This window comes from Henckelia pumila, chromosome 3 (genome assembly GCF_033568475.1).
Source record: "Henckelia pumila isolate YLH828 chromosome 3, ASM3356847v2, whole genome shotgun sequence".
NCBI lineage: Eukaryota > Viridiplantae > Streptophyta > Magnoliopsida > Lamiales > Gesneriaceae > Henckelia > Henckelia pumila.
This window is the reverse complement of record NC_133122.1, coordinates 115,817,170-115,824,038: the sequence shown is the minus strand read 5'-3', so window position 1 is coordinate 115,824,038 and position 6,869 is coordinate 115,817,170.

Here is a 6,869-nt window from a genome sequence, read left to right as displayed (position 1 = left end):
AAGTACCTTGTCCTTCCTGTCAAGAATCCGCAGGGGTTTCTCCACATACGATAGATCCCGATCTACCTTTACCTCGGTCGGATGCAAAATATGCGACTCGTCCGCCACATACTGCCTCAACAAGGACACGTGGAACACATCGTGGATCTCCAAAAGATTTGGTGGCAAGGCTAGACGATAAGCCACGTCTCCAACTTTCTCGAGAATCTCGAAAGGACCAATAAATCTTGGTGACAACTTACCCTTGAGACCAAACCTCATCACCTTCCGGAAAGGTGATACACGCAAGAATACATACTCTCCTTCTTCAAAATGAAGTGGCCTGCGGTGAGTGTTCGCGTAGCTAACCTGTCGATCCTGGGATGCCTTAATCCTGCGTCGGATCAATTCTACTGCATCAGTCATCTGCTGAATCATCTGAGGACCCTCCACCTGCCGCTCACCAACCTCGTCCCAAAACAAAGGCGTACGACAACGACGTCCATAAAGAGCCTAAAATGGTGCCATGCAAATGCTGCTATGGTAGCTATTGTTATAAGCGAACTCCACCAATGGCAAATGATCGTGCCATGCTGGGCCAAAATCCATTACGGTAGCTCGAAGCATGTCCTCGAGAGTACGGATAGTCCTCTCTGATTGTCCATCAGTCTCTGGGTGATATGCTGTGCTCAAACTCAAAGTGGTACCAAGAGCACGCAGAAAACTCCCCCAAAATCTTGAGGTGAAACGAGGATCTCTGTCGCTCACAATACTCAGTGGAATACCAAGCAAACGGACAATCTCTTGCACATACAGCCGTGCCATCCTATCAAAGGTGAAATCCCGGTTATATGGTAAGAAATGCGCGGATTTCGACAATCGGTCAACAACAACCAAAATCGCGTCGCAATTCCTGGAAGACATAGGCAAGTGGGTGACAAAATCCATAGTCTCATGCTCCCACTTCCACTCAGGAATATCGAGATTGTGAAGTAGACCTCCGGGTCGACGATACTCTGCCTTGACCTGCTGACACACAAGGCATCGGGACACGAACTGATAAACCCTGCGCTTCATTCCTTTCCACCAAAATCGAGTACGTAGATCCTTGTACATCTTCATGCTGCCAGGATGTACTGAGAACCTACTATGATGAGCTTGCGATAAGATCTCGTCTCTAAGTGTGGAATCATCAGGCACAACCACACGGCCAGAAAGACACAACAAACCATCTGCCTGAAAATGGAAACCAGCTGAATTCTCACCCTCAGTTAACCGGGCTAATCTCTGAATCTTGGGATCAACACCCTGTGCCTCACGAATACGTCTATACAAGGCTGGCTCGGCAAGCACAGATGCAACACAAACTCCCTGTTGTTCCTTCTTATGACGGAAAGTGAAACCCAAGGAACAACACTCTTCGACCATTCGTGACACTGCACTGGTACGAAGGGAACTCAAATAAATCTTGCGACTAAGCGCATCAGCAACCGGATTAGAAGATCCTGGATGGTAATTGATTTCGCAATCATAGTCCTTCAGCAAGTCCATCCAACGACGCTGTCGCATGTTCAACTCTGCCTGAGTGAACAGGTACTTCAAACTCTTATGATCAGTAAAAATCTGGAATCGTTCACCGTACAAATAATGACGCCATATCTTCAGAGCAAAGACAATGGCTGCAAGCTCTAGATCATGTACGGGGTAATTCCCCTCGTGAGTCTTTAGTTGCCTGGAGGCATAGGCAATCACATGCCCATTTTGAGTCAACACACACCCCAAACCCTGAAGAGAAGCATCGGTGTGGACTACGAAACCACCAGATCCAGTCGGCAAGGATAGTACTGGAGCAGTCGTCAATCGACGTCTCAACTCACGAAAACTGTCTTCGCACGCGGAAGACCACTCAAAAGAAACATCCTTTTGCATCAACTGTGTCAAAGGCCTGGCTATCTGAGAGAAATTCTCCACGAATCGACGGTAGTATCCGGCCAAACCCAAGAAACTACGAATCTCAGATGCTGTCGTCGGGCGTGACCAATTAAGAATAGCCTCTGTCTTGCTAGGATCCACTGATACTCCTTCTCTAGAAATGACATGACCAAGGAATACAACTCGGTCAATCCAGAAGTCACACTTGCTGAGCTTAGCATACAACTGATGCTCTCGCAAGGTCTGTAAAACAGTACGAAGATGAAAGACATGCTCATCCATGCTACGAGAATACACAAGGATGTCATCGATGAACACTACAACGAACTTATCCAAGAGCTCTCGGAAAACCCTGTTCATCAAATCCATGAAAACAGTTGGAGCATTCGTCAGACCAAATGACATCACTAAGAACTCATAGTGCCCATATCGAGTACGAAATGCTGTCTTCGAAACATCCTCGTCTCTAACTCGCAACTGATGATACCCAGAACGCAAGTCGATCTTGGAATAGAAAGAAGTACCCTGCAATTGGTCAAACAGATCGTCAATCCACGGGAGAGGATACTTGTTCTTTACTGTCACTTTGTTCAACTGACGATAGTCAATGCACAAACGCATCGAACCATCCTTATTCTTGACGAATAGAACCGGGGCTTCCCAAGGTGAAACACTGGGTCGAATGTAGCCCTTATCAATAAGATCCTGCAACTGCTTCTGCAATCTCGCATCTCAGATGGAGCTAATCGGTACGGTGCTCGGGAAATCGGCGCTGTCCCTGGCAACAAGTCAATGCCAAACTCGATATCTCGCACAGGTGGTAACCCTGGAATCTCGTCGGGAAACACATCCGGGAACTCACTGACTACTGGTATCTCCTACATGTCCGGACCCTCTAAGGATGCATCAATCGCATAGATCAAGTAGCCTTCCCCGCCAGACTCTAAAGCACGTCGGGCTTTCAGAGCAGAAACCACTGGCATCGGGGGTCGCGCTCCCTCACCATAGAAATACCAAGAATCCTCAGCCTCGGGGCGAAACTGGACAAATCTCTGGTAGCAATCCACTACCGCTCGATACGAAGTCAGAAGATCAATCCCGATGATACCATCAAAGTCATCCATCGCTAAAACCATCATGTTAGCGCTCAACAGATGTCCCTCAAATCCCAAAATACAACCCAAAACAAGACGCTTAGCTAAGACTTCCTGACCCATCGGAGTCAAAACCGCTAACAATACGTCTAAGGAAACAAAAGGTAATCTATGCCTCTTAACAAACCGAGCTGATATGAATGAATGCGAAGCACCGGTATCGATCAAAAGATAAGCAGGAAAACCGCACAAACTAAAAGTAGCTGCAATCATGTTCTCACTGTCTGCCTGAGCCTGCTCCTGGTTCAGCGCAAACACCTGCCCCTGAGCACGCGGGCGCGATGACTGTCCTCTCGAAGAAGACTGAGAATGATGTCGCTGCGATGGCTGCGACTGCTGACGCTGCTGCTGCGAAGGCTGCTGCTGATACTGCGGTGGCTGATAGATAGTGGTCTGAGAACCACCAACACTCCCCGAACCACTCACTGTACCGGCCAAAGTGGGACAATCTCTCTTCATGTGACCCTCCTGGCCGCAATGAAAACAAACACCAGTGATATGAGGACACGGTCCTGGGTGATGCTTCCGTTTGCACTGACGACAACGTCGTGAATCACCAAAACGATGAACACCGCCAGATCCGAAAGAAGAAGAAGAAGTACCACCCTGTCTCTTAAAAGACTGGGCCCTTGGACCCAAAGAGCTAGATGGTCTGGATGCAGAAGATCCAAAAGTCATGTTCCTCTGTAGACTGTCCTCTGCCTGGTGACAATTGTTCACCAAATTCTCGAAGTTCCTCTCTCTGCCCATGGCAACCAACTGATGAATGTCAGGGTTAAGGCCCTGAAGAAATAGATCGTGCATCGTCTTTGAGCTACTCGCAATATGGGGACTGAAAGAAAGAAGCTCAAAAAATTTCTGCTGGTACTCATCAATGGTCATAGTACCCTGTCGCAAACTCAGCAACTCGCTCTCCTTCGTCTGACGCAAAGCTGGAGGAAAGTAATGCTTCTCGAAGGAAGACTTAAACTCAGCCCAAGTAGCGGTACCCCTGGCGGCAATAAATGGAGTAGAAGTAGCTCTCCACCACCTCTTCGCATTTCCCTCTAGAACAAAAGCTAAAGTCTCCATCTTCTGGGCTTCAGTACACTGATACTCCTGAAAACAACTCTCCATACGCTCCAACCAGTCCTCAGCAACTGCAGGAGCCTCGCCACCCACCAATGGCTTAGGAGCCATCTGAAGAAAACGGTTCATACTAAAACGCCTATGATCCTCATGATGATGTCTATGGTGATGTCTCCTTGGTGGATCACCTCAACGACCACCGCTAGCCTGACTCTCGTAATCATCATCTGCCATCTGTCAATAACAACAGACAACTCTTAAAATCCGCTTTACAAATTCCCAGTTGCAATGCGCTCTGATACCAATAAATGTAGCGACCCTACCCGGATCCACTACCTAATCAGAGTGATTAGCGCAAGCAACAATAATTAAAGCGTTAAATAGCGGATAATTTTTAAAGTACAACAAATCTAATCAGCAGAATACAACCGATGATAGAAACAGTGTACAATTCTTTATACAACCAAATCGAAATTAGGGTATCAGAATCCCTAAAAAACTACCTATGCACGGTAGCAACCTCAACACTGCTGGGAACCACCGGTACCGTCCAGCCTCAAACCTGCCCCGCCACAAGGTACACGATACCAAATACAGGGGCGTGAGCTAGAACGCTCAATACGGAAGCAATGATATAAATACAAATATGAGCATGCATATGACTTTAAAAATCATCGTTAAATCACTTTACTCATGGCGCCTGGAATACATAGTATCGGGCAAGAGAGCAACTCCGCGTGGTACTCGTATATTCCCAAGACACGAATCCTCAGGAAGAATCGCCTCGACTGATGGAAACTGTCATGACTCACATCATACCCGATGCAGTCTCCGTAAAAACATATGCATGTGCTAAAAACAGTAAAACATAACCAATAAAGCACATACATCATGCATCACACACATATGTATAAATATCATGCCGGCTATCTCGGTCAGTACTTACGTACCTCTTACACTGTAGGTCAACTCCTAGCACACCCGTCTAGGTCCAAAGCCTACAAGTCTGCTCTACTGCGTCTACATATGCAAAAGTCCATGCATCACTATAAACGCTCTAAAAGCCTTAACTAAGTTATTTTATACTCCTAAATATTTTTAGGAAGCCAAATTATACCTTCGTCCGTCGTCAGCCCGCTGGTATAGAATCGCCTCAAAACTTAGGCACACCTCCGCTACGACGCCAGGATCGCTAGGCAACTACCGGATTCCCAATAGGATGCCTAGAACTCCGTAGATCTAAGTAAGAAGGTTCGAAAACCAGAGGAAAGGAGGGAACTCGGTGCACAGAATGAGGGCTCGGACCCCTTATTTATAGACGGCGATCGGAACGTCCGATCCCTTATCGGAACGTCCGATCACGATCGGAATTTCCGATCGCCCCTTCGGAGCTTCCGATCGCCGATATTACGTCAGCCACCTTGCTGACGTAACCGATGACATGTATACTGATCCAGATCGGAGCTTCCGATCTTGCCGACGGAGCTTCCGATCTCGATCGGAGCTTCCGATCCCGACTTCGGAGCTTCCGATCCATTTCGGATCCTCCGAACTCCTCTTCGGGCCGTCCGATCTATCTTGGACTATTTAGGCATAATTTAGTAATTAATTACCTTAATTACCTTGATTAATTGCGGGTCACTACACTGGCACGAGTTTAGATACTTGAACCAGACAAAAGGGATGAATAGACATTAGATATTATGGGAAGAATAACTCGAGATCGTTTTGATTATCGAGTTTCCTAAAATCACATACTTATCTGTTTAAGTGCTCTTATGTGATTTACTTGTTATTGTTGCTTTGAATGATTATTGAATTGTGTGTTTAAGATTTTTATCAGTATTTGTATGATTTAATGCATCAAGATTATGTTACATTCATCTTGAACCCTACCTCGAAAAGCATAGAGGGCTGATTGGCCTAGATTGCAAAATGACATTTGGAGGGCTATAGTTGAGTGGCACGGAATGTAGATTTACTTTCAGAGCTAGAAGACTCACTATAGTTGCACCAAAGTCAGGGGAATTGAGATATTTAACGCCACCTCGATTGGGTAAATTGGTGATCGGTTAAAGATTTTATTTCCCTAGGATCCCAAGAACTAAGATTTATTGGTATCAGATTTGATAGCCTATTCCTTGAAACATGCATTACATTTATGCATTAACCTAGAGATTTCTATGGTTTAGAATATGCGTTTATAAATGCTAGCATGTGATTATATGCCATTCAAGATATGAATGTATTTATATGATTGATTTGATATTGCTGTAACTGAATAGTTTTGTTAAATGAATGAAGATTCGATTATGCTTCTATGATTGACATGTTTTTACATGTTTGAGATTTAAGATTATTATAGCATATAGATTTATTATGCTTATATGAGGTATATGCATGTCGTTCATACTGAGATTTATTCTCACCGGAGTTATCCGGCTGTTGCTTTTTTGTTTGTATGTGTGCATTGCATCAGGTTGGGGCATAAGCAAGTCAGATATGGCTTGGATAGTACGAGATTGAAATATTAGAAGTGGTGACTTGGGTTTTAAGCAGATGACATGTAGTTTAAGAATGTGGTAAACATGTTAGAACAACAAGCACCTTTGTATATGTTGTTGTCGAGTATTTATTTATACTTGAGAATTCATGTATTACAGATATGTAGATTGATGTTTAAATTCATGTCAAGTATATAGAATCATGTTGATAAGCTTATATGTAGATTGTATC